This window comes from Hyla sarda, chromosome 6 (assembly GCF_029499605.1).
Source record: "Hyla sarda isolate aHylSar1 chromosome 6, aHylSar1.hap1, whole genome shotgun sequence".
In the NCBI taxonomy this organism is placed as follows: domain Eukaryota; kingdom Metazoa; phylum Chordata; class Amphibia; order Anura; family Hylidae; genus Hyla; species Hyla sarda.
The window spans coordinates 62,803,036-62,816,830 of record NC_079194.1 but is presented as its reverse complement, the minus strand read 5'-3'; the positions used below and the strand labels follow the sequence as shown (position 1 = coordinate 62,816,830).

The 13,795-nt window shown below is 45.8% G+C and overlaps 1 protein-coding gene across 6 annotated transcripts in view; it reads right to left on the bottom strand.

Annotated features, from left to right (window-relative positions):
• The window catches only part of KCNJ4 (potassium inwardly rectifying channel subfamily J member 4), a 209,943-nt gene that overhangs the window by 13,437 nt on the left and 182,711 nt on the right, over positions 1 to 13,795 (bottom strand). Inside the window, exons 1-2 of one of the 6 annotated variants that reach the window (XM_056523933.1) lie at positions 3,742 to 3,906; positions 2,992 to 3,310 (exon numbers count right to left, since the gene is read on the bottom strand). The exons of the other annotated variants lie outside the window; for them this stretch is intronic. The gene's annotated coding sequence lies outside the window, so the exon portion shown is untranslated. Of the gene's footprint in view, positions 1 to 2,991; positions 3,311 to 3,741; positions 3,907 to 13,795 lie in introns of those variants that run through there. 6 annotated transcript variants of the gene reach the window in all.

Here is a 13,795-nt window from a genome sequence, read left to right as displayed (position 1 = left end):
AAATGTCTCCCACAATGAATGGAAGTACAGTCTCTTGTGATTATATATCAGGGCAATGGAATGAGGATGTGTCCCTTAGGTTAACACATAGTAGAATGTGTTTGGGGTCTTGGTCAGTCTATGTTCATCTAAAGCCTTTCCCCTGAGGTGTAGGTACTAGTCCTCAGTATGTTCACTGAGGTAATCTTCACTGGTGGGATCACAGTGGGTTGAATGCAATATAACTGCACCCACAGAAGTTGAGCTGCAGTGCCCTCTGCTGGGTGCAGGTCTTAAAGTAATCCATGACATGGCAGCCATTCTGTTTCTAGGCCTGGCCTGATGCGCTGAAAGGTTTTAGATGTTCTATGGAGTACTTGCACAACTTCACCCCAGTTTGTCAAGCAATAACGCTGCAGATATGCATGCTAATAATGTTTTTTTGTATGTTTGGGGCAGTGGAGGCCAGGTCCGGCTTTCGCGATTAAGTTAAAAAGTTACAGGTTATGCTTTAGCAAGATTTATGCTGAAGCTATTGAAATGATATTCTCTATAAACCCTCCCCCAACACTTAGTTTAAAAAAAAACAGGCAGACATTAGAACAAAAAGTACACGTTTTAGATATGTTTGCAAATACTTGCAAACCGCTGCTGAGAAATTCAGCTCATTCTTCAGAAATGTTTTAAAGAAATTAGATTTTTTCGGCTTTATCTAGTGCTGCTATTATCAATTCAATTCCCTTACTAATTCCACAATTGCCACAACAGTTTCCTACAACCCATGGCTCCCAATAAATGTAATCCATATGATGTCACACCTCGTCTGGCCAGATGATTGTGATTTCCATGGGCTCAGGATTCATGTCCATGTATATACATGAAGACACAGGCACAGGCATTTTGATACCCCTGCACCAGCATCTTTCTGCACCGCACTTGATGTTGTAAAGGATTTATGAATAAATTGTCACTGAAGCAAGAGATTTTGTGGTGAGTGTCCAGTTTTCTGTTCTATGGAAGTGATATACATGGACTGTGAGCACAACCCGTGATATCAGTGAAATAATCCTAGTCCGCCTCTAGCGTGTACCTGAGACTGGTGCTGTAATTACTGCAGCGCCGAGTTACTCTTGTGGAGGATGGTTGCAGTACAGTATAAAGGTCAATGTGTCAGTTGTCACCTTTTGTCCCTCACTGAGACTGCATGGACAGATCGTCAGATTAGAATGGCGTGTAGTGATCCATTCTGTACTGCAAGGGAAATCGGACATCACAGACCAAGCCTGGGGTGTTGAACAGTGTCTACACAAGCCATCAGAAGGCTCTTGAACAACATTAGGTTATATGCAAGATGTACAGATACAGATGTTCCACCACACCACTGCTCTCATAGGCTATCATGGTGCAGAACAAGATGGCAAAATAGGCTAGAATGGAGGTCTAACCTCTTTATCAATGAGTCCTGAAATTGGCCTGGAAACCATGAGGGCAACGCCATGAAGAGGTCTTCACAAGACAATTTCAAACTAGTCCCACTCCTGGGATTATGGTGTGGGGTAGCTGGACCTTTCTAGTCTTCATTCCAGGTACACTAACATTTAATTTTTACGGCCATTTCTCTTAAGCGTCTCAGTAGATTTTTTTCAACACCAGGCTGCATGTTGCTTGTTTTACTGTGAGCAGCCTATGCGGCCTAAATGCAGCCTACAGAATTTCCATCACGACTCCGCCCCCATGTGGCATAATGCCCCACCCCTTCAATGCAAATCTTGGGAGGGGGCGTGATGGCCGTCACGCCCCCTCCCAAAGACTTGCATTGAGGGGGCGGGGCGTGACATCACGTGGTCGGGAGGCATAACACTGAGAGCTTCCAGCAGTGCTAAAAGATGGGTGCTGCACGCTAGATTGTGGGGGTCCCAAGCGGTGGGACCCCCGTGATCACACATCTTATCCCCTATCCTTTGGATAGGGGATAAGATGTCTTGGGGCCAGAGTACCCCCTTTAACATGTCTATTAATCTGGTGATTCCATAACTCTACAACTTTTTGCTGTTGCAATTTCAAAAGTAAGATTCTGCACTCTAACAGAAACTTCTTAACAAAAAAGGTGAAGCATCATTGGGTTATGCCCAATAGATAGAAAGGAAAGTCCTTATGTTAATATGCTTTTCACTAGCCTACAAAAAGTTCAGATTTAACGGAAACTAAGATTTCACACAGATAAAAAAAAGAAAGAAAGAAAAAACAACAACAATATAACAATATGAAAGAATAATCCTCAAAGTACATTCAGACACATGATCAATATCCAACACCCACAGATCTGTCTGATATGCTATAAAAATCTGTAACTGTCCGTCCTATCTAAGATCTTATTGTAACAACTAGAAGTCCAGGTATTCAGCTTATTTTTGAAGAAAAATTTCATGGAACATTTCCGTTCTTCCTAGTTGTCCAGTTTTTGCTTTCTATTTTTAGTCTGCTGTATTTTTTTTGTTGTTGTTTTCTATGAGGAAATTTACCATTACAATGGTGTATTCTGATTCTTCACACTGTGACACAACACAATTGGAGGAAACGAATCACTTTTCTGAGATCTCCATGTTATATAACACAGGATCCTATTTTTTGCTCTCAGAAGCTTTATCAAGAACCATCTGTGACTGTTCTACACTCAGCACAACTCAGTTGCCATGGTAACCTGCGGCCCTGGTGGCGTCTAACAGGAGCTCAGGGCTGTAATTTCAACATCAGTAGCAGGCAGGGACACGGCGGGGGACCCAAATGCACCTTCTTCTCTCTCATCCCTCAACTTCCTGGCCCACGCAACCCTGACTCACCCCTATGTACAGGCAATGGGAGAGGGGAGTGATGTCACCTGATGACATCACGATGAGGGTATTGTGCGTGGACCATGACTGGGATTTCTTATCTATGCCTTGTGCAATGTCATTTCTTTATTTTCCATATTTATTACCACTCAATTCAAAGAGACGTTCTACATAGGCCTACCTGGTCCTCTTTGAAGTTTAAAGTTGCATTAATGTTTAGGTTCCAGTTCCTACCACTCTTCAAGAAACAACCTTTCTTTTTCCTGGTGGGCCGGTAGATAACTGCAATGAGATATGGTTGCCTTGCAGGCCCGTAGAGAAATGTGGTTTAGATATTGGGGCCTGGGTTGAAGCCTCACTAGTTACAGTCCTGAGACCAATGGGTTGGGCCAGGTAAATTGGGAAAGAGGTCCCTGAGCGTTGGGTCCGTTGGGTCAGCAAGTAGGAGACAGGTACGGGTATGGTCCTGTGTCAAGTAACAAAGGCCTGAGAAGGGGCTCCTGTGACAAAAGAAGTATGTGAAACTGATTCTATACTGTTAAATATTATTATACAATATTTACAATAATTAAATTTAAACATATATGTGTATAAATATATATATATATATATATATATATATATATATATATATATGCACACACACAGAGGAAATTCACTCCCATTCACTACAATGGGTTTTCCTCTTCTGTGTTCACACAGGGTAATTTTCAGGTCAGAATTTTTGATGAGGATCCATATTCGGCCACAAGAGTGAACATGTTCATTCTTCTGACAGAATTCATAAGTAAAATCCCATAAGCGCCAATTCTGCTTCATTTCAACATGAAGCAGAGAGAGGATTTTCTGCTCCAAAGTATCAGAAAGGAAATTTTCCTGGCCATATACTCAGTGTGAACATACCCTAAAGAAGTCGTGCCATGAACAATACCTGTCATTTCAGGTGACTTTTTAGAATCTGTCTTGTGTGTGAACATAAAAAGTGGCACATTTCTGACCATATATAACTGCTATATGGCATTTCCATCCGATTTCTGCTCTGCAGGCTTCATCACTAATTTTCATTTGTCACAGTAATCACAGTAACTTGTATATTCTCTTTACAGTCTTTATTTGCCTCCTACTTTCTCAACTATTCTGCTGCTACTTGGCCTGTAAAGACAAGAAGGAATTGAATTATTTTCCCAAATGACTCTGAAAGTTTAGGAGGGAAGAAGTGGCAGGAAAGTTTGCTGATGCTAGGAGAAAAAAAAACTTTTTTCTCTGACAAAGTATCTTACCTTCTCTTGTACTATTTATTCAAGCAAATTTGAGTATACATGTACCTTTACTGTAGGTACACTCAGGCTAAGTGCCTAGGGCAGTATTAGTTATTAAAAGAGTAGTGTAGGGAAAGATAACTTATGCCCTATCTAAAGGATAAGGGAGAAGTTATAGATTGCAGGGGGTCCGACCACTGGGACTCCCTGCGATCTCCTTAAAGGGGCCCCGGCAGTCTGCTGGAAAGGGGCGTGCCAACCCTGCCCTGCACAGAGCGGCTGTCGACATGCCCTCTCAATGTATCCTATAGAGATACATGGAGGGGGTGTGTCGGCTGCGGCTTCTGGCGGGGGTTGGAACAGCCACTTCCGGGAGACTGCTGGGGCCCTGTTCAGGAGGTCGCAGGGGGGCCGATTGTGTGACTTATCCCCAGTCCTTTGGATTGGGGATAAGTTATTTTTCACTGCACTACTTTAATATAGCCATGAACCTAATATGACACACTTTGTCTTCCATTTGCTCAGTGGAACAAATACATACCTCACAGAAATATTCTTATATCATTTTTCACAAGAAATAGAAAAATTATTGAATGCTATGGAAATAGTTGATTCTTAGCAATACGTTTTTCTGTATCTTATAGTTTTGCAATATTTATAAATAGAATTAAAAAAAATACAACGGCCCTTGTTTTTTCCCTTTCGCTTAACAAAATATAGTTAAGCCAAATATAACTCTCCCATCTGACTTCACAATGAACTAAGGTCTCTATCACAGGTCTAACAGGTCTTCTGCCCTTATGAGTGGCATCAGTGGGGTACAAAGCTGTAAAAAAAATTATGTAGAAAAATGTTCTTGTAGGTGTAAAGGCCTTTCACACATTGGAGAAAAGTCCAACTTTTTAAACCCACTTATTTCCATGGGACAACAGACTTATGTGTATAAGGATACTCCTAACTCTCCCCCGCAGATGATATTAGAGGCAAGAAGAATCGGCCATAGTAAACCTTTTAATACTTGACAGCTCTGTTAGACTTGCTGCTTCTAAGGTGGAAGAGTCCATTGTGTGGGCAGATTGTATACACAAGGGAGATCTCTGCTGCTTTCTTACTTCATGTTGGATATTATTATACTATTAGCAATGAGAGATGTAGAAGTCTTGTGTATTAAGGAGCAGCAGAGAAAGAAAAGGAGGAAGAGGCTAGAAGTAGCGGTAACAGAGCTAAACTTTCTCTTCAGTGTAGTCTGACCCCTCAGTGTTCTGTGCCTTCTGCAGGGTGGCTGTCTATGAGAGAAACTTATGGAGACCCTTTTGCAAGCAGCTGTGGCCTCCTGCAACCAGATAAAACCATTATGAGCAGCTGTGTCCTCCTTTTGCAGAATTATCCTTTACAAGGCGCTGAGTCATAACACAGTATATATTAAAGGGGTACTCCGGTGAAAACCTTTTTTCTTTTAAATCAACTGGTGGCAGAAAGTTAAACATATTTGTAAATTAAGGCAAAAAACAGAGATATCAATGTCCGGCACTGCTGCTGACCACCGAAAAGGACCTGGATCTAGGATGAATAGGAGTAATCCCCGAAGCTGAGGTAGTGCTCTGACTTGTAAGACGAGTCAAATACAATGTGCAAGGAGAAGGTGAAAAAGTCGGCAGACTCACCAAGGCTTCTTTTTTCAGGGTTGCTTCTTTATTAAATACTCACATACAAAACTTTGTGCGAAAGGGGAGAGAGAATCACATGGAGGGGGGTATTCACTGTCTGGCGACAGAATCTGTTTCACTCGGTAATCGAGCTTCTTCTGGCCAGAAGAAGCTCGATTACCGAGTGAAACAGATTCTGTCGCCAGACAGTGAATACCCCCCTCCATGTGATCCTCTCTCCCCTTTCGCACAAAGTTTTGTATGTGAGTATTTAATAAAGAAGCAACCCTGAAAAAAGAAGCCTTGGTGAGTCTGCCGACTTTTTCACCTTCTCCTTGCACATTATATTTGTAAATTACTTCTATTAAAAAATCTGAATCCTTCCAGTACTTATTAGCTGCTGAATGCTACAGAGGAAATTCCTTTCTTTTTGGAACACTGATGACATCACGAGAACAGTGCTCTCTGCTGACATCTCTGTCCATTTTAGCAACCATGCATAGCAGATGTATGCTAAGGGCAGCATGGTGGCTCAGTGGTTAGCACTGCTGCCTTGCAGTACTGGGGACTTCGGTTCAAATCCCACTAAGGAAACAAATACATAAAGCGTTATTATTATAATAACGTCAGCAGAGAGAACTGTGGTCGTGATGGCATTCCAAAAAGAAAAGAATTTCCTCTGTAGTATTCAGCAGCTAATAAGTACAGGAAGGATTAAGATTTTTTAATAGAAATAATTTACAAATATGATGAAAATAAAATTTTTTTATTCATAGATAACAATATAAAATACCGCTACTATAATCTCTTAATCATAACAATCATAGTAAATTGATTAGCAATAACTCCTTACACAGGGCCCTTGTGTGGAGAGAAAAATTGCAATAATAAAATATAAATGATTTTAAAAAATGTAAAATATTATGGGACCGCAGAGAAATGTCTTAGATCCAGTGATCCAGCATAAATGGTGATGCAGTTTAAGCAAATTAAGCATGTATCCAAGTCCGCTTTTATATAGATTTGTGCAGCATATATTTACCGGCTTATGGCAATAGACGTGCCGAGCTTTGGAGCTGTATTCCTGATCTTCCTGTAGAGGCTGATGTCACGATGCCGGCTGGCAGGTAGTGGATCCTCTGTGCCAGAGAGGGATTGGCGTGGACCGTGCTAGTGGATCGGTTCTAAGTCACTACTGGTTTTCACCAGAGCCCGCCGCAAAGCGGGATGGTCTTGCTGCGGCGGTAGTGACCAGGTCGTATCCACTAGCAACGGCTCAACCTCTCTGACTGCTGAAGATAGGCGCGGTACAAGGGAGTAGACAGAAGCAAGGTCGGACGTAGCAGAAGGTCGGGGCAGGCAGCAAGGATCGTAGTCGGGGGCAACGGCAGGAGGTCTGGAACACAGGCTAGGAACACACAAGGAAACGCTTTCACTGGCACAATGGCAACAAGATCCGGCGAGGGAGTGAAGGGGAAGTGAGGTATAAATAGGGAGTGCACAGGTGAACACACTAATTGGAACCACTGCGCCAATCAGCGGCGCAGTGGCCCTTTAAATCGCAGAGACCCGGCGCGCGCGCGCCCTAGGGAGCGGGGCCGCGCGCGCCGGGACAGGACAGACGGAGAGCGAGTCAGGTACGGGAGCCGGGATGCGCATCGCGAGCGGGCGCTACCCGCATCGCGAATCGCATCCCGGCTGGAGACGGTATCGCAGCGCACCGGGTCAGTGGAGCTGCCCGGAGCGCTGCGATAGCGAGAGAGAAGCGAGCGCTCCGTGGAGGAGCGGTGACCCGGTGCGCTCGGCGTAACAGTACCCCCCCCCTTGGGTCTCCCCCTCTTCTTAGAGCCTGAGAACCTGAGGAGCAGACTTTTGTCTAGGATGTTGTCCTCAGGTTCCCAGGATCTCTCTTCAGGTCCACAGCCCTCCCAATCCACCAAAAAGAACCTTTTTCCTCTGACCGTCTTGGAGGCCAGTATCTCTTTCACTGAGAAGACGTCAGAAGAACCGGAGACAGGAGTGGGAGAAACTAATTTGGGAGAGAAACGGTTGATGATGAGTGGTTTAAGAAGAGAGACATGAAAGGCATTAGGAATACGGAGAGAAGGAGGAAGAAGAAGTTTGTAAGAGACGGCATTAATTTGGCACAAGACTTTGAAAGGACCAAGATAGCGTGGACCCAGTTTGTAACTGGGGACACGAAAGCGGACATATTTAGCGGAGAGCCATACCTTGTCTCCGGGAGCAAAAATGGGGGGAGCTCTTCTTTTCTTATCGGCAAACTTTTTCATGCGAGATGAAGCCTGTAAAAGAGAATCTTGGGTCTCTTTCCATATGGTGGAAAGATCACGAGTCACTTCATCTACAGCGGGCAAACCAGAGGGCAAGGGAGTAGGGAGGGGGGGAAGAGGGTGACGGCCGTACACCACGAAAAATGGGGATTTGGAGGAAGATTCAGAGACTCTAAAGTTATACGAGAATTCGGCCCATGGTAGAAGATCTGCCCAATCATCCTGGCGGGAGGAAACAAAATGTCGTAAATAATCACCCAAGACCTGGTTAATTCTTTCTACTTGTCCATTGGATTGAGGATGATATGCAGAAGAAAAGTTTAATTTAATCTTGAGTTGTTTACAGAGAGCCCTCCAGAATTTTGACACGAATTGGACGCCTCTATCCGAGACTATCTGTGTGGGCAACCCGTGAAGACGAAAAATGTGTACAAAAAATTGTTTAGCCAACTGAGGCGCTGAAGGAAGACCAGGAAGAGGGATGAAATGTGCCATCTTGGAGAATCGATCAACGACCACCCAAACAACAGTGTTGCCACGGGATGGGGGTAGGTCTGTAATAAAATCCATACCAATCAGAGACCAAGGCTGTTCAGGGACAGGCAGAGGATGAAGAAAACCAGCGGGCTTCTGGCGAGGAGTCTTATCCCGGGCACAGACAGTGCAGGCTCGCACAAAGTCCACGACATCCGTCTCCAGAGTCGGCCACCAATAGAAGCGAGAGATGAGTTGCACAGATTTCTTGATGCCTGCATGACCTGCGAGATGGGAGGAGTGACCCCATTTGAGGATTCCGAGGCGTTGGCGTGGAGAGACGAAGGTCTTTCCTGGAGGAGTTTGCCTGATGGAGGCTGGAGAAGTGGAAATCAGGCAGTCAGGAGGAATGATGTGTTGCGGAGAGAGTTCAACTTCCGAGGCATCCGAGGAACGAGAGAGAGCATCGGCCCTAATGTTCTTATCGGCAGGCCGAAAGTGAATTTCAAAATTAAATCGGGCAAAGAACAGAGACCACCTGGCCTGGCGAGGATTCAGCCGTTGGGCAGACTGGAGATAGGAGAGGTTCTTGTGATCGGTGTAAATAATAACTGGAAATCTTGATCCCTCCAGCAGATGCCTCCATTCCTCAAGTGCTAATTTAATGGCTAGAAGCTCTCGATCCCCGATGGAGTAGTTCCTCTCCGCCGGAGAGAAGGTCCTAGAAAAAAAACCACAAGTAACAGCATGCCCGGAAGAATTTTTTTGTAGAAGGACCGCTCCAGCTCCTACAGAGGAGGCATCAACCTCCAATAGGAAGGGTTTAGATGGGTCAGGTCTGGAGAGCACGGGAGCCGAAGAAAAGGCAGACTTGAGCCGTTTAAAGGCGTCTTCAGCTTGTGGAGGCCAAGACTTGGGATTGGCATTTTTTTTGGTTAAAGCCACGATAGGGGCCACAACGGTAGAAAAATGTGGAATAAATTGCCTGTAATAATTGGCGAACCCCAAAAAACGTTGGATAGCACGGAGTCCGGAGGGGCGTGGCCAATCTAAGACGGCAGAGAGTTTGTCTGGATCCATTTGTAGTCCCTGGCCAGAGACCAAGTATCCTAGGAAAGGAAGAGATTGGCATTCAAACAGACATTTCTCTATCTTGGCATAAAGTTGATTGTCACGAAGTCTCTGAAGAACCATACGGACATGCTGGCGGTGTTCTTCTAGATTGGCAGAAAAAATCAGGATATCGTCCAGATATACAACAACACAGGAGTATAAGAGATCACGAAAAATTTCATTAACAAAGTCTTGGAAGACGGCAGGGGCGTTGCACAGGCCAAAGGGCATGACCAGATACTCAAAGTGTCCATCTCTAATGTTAAATGCCGTTTTCCATTCATCCCCCTCTCTGATGCGGATGAGATTATAAGCACCTCTTAAGTCCAGTTTGGTAAAGATGTGGGCACCTTGGAGGCGATCAAAGAGTTCAGAGATGAGGGGTAGGGGGTAGCGGTTCTTTACCGTGATTTTATTAAGACCGCGGTAGTCAATGCAAGGACGTAGAGAGCCATCTTTTTTGGACACAAAGAAAAATCCGGCTCCGGCAGGAGAGGAGGATTTACGGATAAAGCCTTTTTTTAAATTTTCCTGGATGTACTCCGACATAGCAAGAGTCTCTGGGGCGGACAGAGGATAGATTCTGCCCCGGGGTGGAGTAGTGCCCGGGAGGAGGTCAATAGGACAATCATAAGGCCTGTGAGGAGGTAGAGTCTCAGCTTGTTTTTTGCAAAAAACATCCGCAAAGTCCATATAGGCCTTAGGGAGACCGGTTACAGGGGGAATCACAGAGTCACGGCAAGGGGTACTGGGAACCGGTTTTAGGCAGTCCTTGAAACAAGAGGGCCCCCAACTCTTGATCTCCCCAGTGGACCAATCCAGGGTTGGGGAATGGAGTTGAAGCCAGGGTAGTCCAAGGAGGATTTCGGAAGTGCAATTGGGGAGGACCAAAAATTCAATCTTCTCGTGATGAGGTCCGATGCACATTAGGAGGGGCTCCGTGCGGAAACGTATGGTACAGTCCAATCTTTCATTGTTTACACAATTGATGTAGAGGGGTCTGGCGAGACTGGTCACCGGGATGTTGAACCTGTTGACGAGAGAGGCCAAAACAAAATTTCCTGCAGATCCGGAATCCAAGAAGGCCATAGTAGAGAAGGAGAAGGCAGAGGCAGATATCCGCACAGGCACAGTAAGACGTGGAGAAGCAGAGTAGACATCAAGGACTGTCTCACCTTTGTGTGGAGTCAGCGTACGTCTTTCCAGGCGGGGAGGACGGATAGGACAATCCTTCAGGAAGTGTTCGGTACTGGCACAGTACAGGCAGAGATTCTCCATGCGGCGTCGTGTCCTCTCTTGAGGTGTCAGGCGAGACCGGTCGACCTGCATAGCCTCCACGGCGGGAGGCACAGGAACGGATTGCAGGGGACCAGAGGAGAGAGGAGCCGGGGAGAAAAAACGCCTTGTGCGAACAAAGTCCATATCCTGGCGGAGCTCCTGACGCCTTTCGGAAAAACGCATGTCAATGCGAGTGGCAAGATGGATGAGTTCATGTAGGTTAGCAGGGATTTCTCGTGCGGCCAGAACATCTTTAATGTTGCTGGATAGGCCTTTTTTAAAGGTCGCGCAGAGGGCCTCATTATTCCAGGATAATTCTGAAGCAAGAGTACGGAATTGTATGGCGTACTCGCCAACGGAAGAATTACCCTGGACCAGGTTCAACAGGGCAGTCTCAGCAGAAGAGGCTCGGGCAGGTTCCTCAAAGACACTTCGAATTTCCGAGAAGAAGGAGTGTATAGAGGCAGTGACGGGGTCATTGCGGTCCCAGAGCGGTGTGGCCCATGACAGAGCTTTTCCAGACAGAAGGCTGACTACGAAAGCCACCTTAGACCTTTCAGTAGGGAACTGGTCCGACATCATCTCCAAGTGCAGGGAACATTGGGAAAGAAAGCCACGGCAGAATTTAGAGTCCCCATCAAATTTATCCGGCAAGGATAGTCGTAGACCAGAAGCGGCCACTCGCTGCGGAGAAGGTGCAGGAGCTGGCGGAGGAGATGATTGCTGAAGTTGTGGTAGTAGCTGCTGTAGCATCACGGTCAGTTGAGACAGCTGTTGGCCTTGTTGCGCTATCTGTTGTGACTGCTGGGCGACCACCGTGGTGAGGTCGGCGACAACTGGCAGAGGAACTTCAGCGGGATCCATGGCCGGATCTACTGTCACGATGCCGGCTGGCAGGTAGTGGATCCTCTGTGCCAGAGAGGGATTGGCGTGGACCGTGCTAGTGGATCGGTTCTAAGTCACTACTGGTTTTCACCAGAGCCCGCCGCAAAGTGGGATGGTCTTGCTGCGGCGGTAGTGACCAGGTCGTATCCACTAGCAACGGCTCAACCTCTCTGACTGCTGAAGATAGGCGCGGTACAAGGGAGTAGACAGAAGCAAGGTCGGACGTAGCAGAAGGTCGGGGCAGGCAGCAAGGATCGTAGTCGGGGGCAACGGCAGGAGGTCTGGAACACAGGCTAGGAACACACAAGGAAACGCTTTCACTGGCACAATGGCAACAAGATCCGGCGAGGGAGTGAAGGGGAAGTGAGGTATAAATAGGGAGTGCACAGGTGAACACACTAATTGGAACCACTGCGCCAATCAGCGGCGCAGTGGCCCTTTAAATCGCAGAGACCCGGCGCGCGCGCGCCCTAGGGAGCGGGGCCGCGCGCCGGGACAGGACAGACGGAGAGCGAGTCAGGTACGGGAGCCGGGATGCGCATCGCGAGCGGGCGCTACCCGCATCGCGAATCGCATCCCGGCTGGAGACGGTATCGCAGCGCACCGGGTCAGTGGAGCTGCCCGGAGCGCTGCGGTAGCGAGAGAGAAGCGAGCGCTCCGGGGAGGAGCGGGGACCCGGAGCGCTCGGCGTAACAGCTGATATGCGCTGGCGTGCGCACCGGCGGCTGGTCCGCTGGCCACAGACCGAAACAATGCAGCCGGACACGGAGGTAGATGATCAAACTCCGATGGTGAAAAACAGACCTCGTGGAGGAATTCTCGGCGTGTGACGTCAGCTCTGCAGTGCTGGATATCAGCCCGGTGAATGCTGTTAGTGAGAGCGGTGGTAACCAAATACTGGCAGCTGGATTAGTAGAAGCAGTGATAGCTCAACATGAGCGGCTGGATGGATGGCAGAAAGTCCTTTGTTAGACTGCGGAACAAAAATAATAGCAGTGATGTTTGCGGTAAAAAAATATAACTCTAGACGCGTTTCAGGGTACTGAATATTGACCCTGAGGAAAGGGTCAATATTCAGTACCCTGAAACGCGTCTAGAGTTATATTTTTTTACCGCAAACATCACTGCTAATATTTTATCATTATATCAAATTTATTTTATCTTTTTATTATTTTATTTCTGGTATTAGTCTAGAGGTGAATGGGACCCTTATATATCTATTTTATTTTATTACATTGTACTTTGCGGTGTAAGTACTATCCATTCATACCTCGACTCATTTTTTGTGAGCTGCACTTCCATTTATATTTTTTCTATTAACTTACAAAAGTTTTCACCGGAGTACCCCTTTAACCCTTTACAAGCAGATGTGTCCTCCTCGTTTAACAGGATAATACACAGGATAATTTTATTTTTATGGCTAATAAATTAGATTATGATCTGTGTGAAGAAAAGTTTAGGGTCTTGGAAGGAATGAGGGTCTTTCTCTTGATTTGCATTTGGCTGATTCGCTGCCCATTAGCATCCATTAGTAAACTATTTGACCAGGTTTATGATTAATTTAGGTGAATAAGTAAAATAGATAAATCAATTCTTCCATTTTCCTATTAGAAAGTCACAGCAACCAGTACAACCTTTACCAATATGCACTTTGGGTCACAGGTAGAAAGAAGCATACTGGTTGGTATGGTCATAGGGGTACTTAACGCTGCAAAAATAGATTAGCAGTCCAAACGAAAAGTAGAAAAAATTATGAGCATTACTTAACTCCATATAGCATTTATTTCCAAATGGTGCACATTACAGACATACACCCAATGATTTCCTAATGATATGAAATAGACCTGTATGTTTCATGGTGGCAAGAGTAAGTGTCTTTTTTTTAGATAATCCTTTCTTGCACGATTTGGCTTGATATGGCCGTTACATGGATGACATCATTGCCATTTGGAGATTGAACATAGCGACCAAACCAGCCTTTGTGGCTGGTGTATGTCATTTACGGTTCACCTACTTGTATAATTTGCAACAGGATTCTT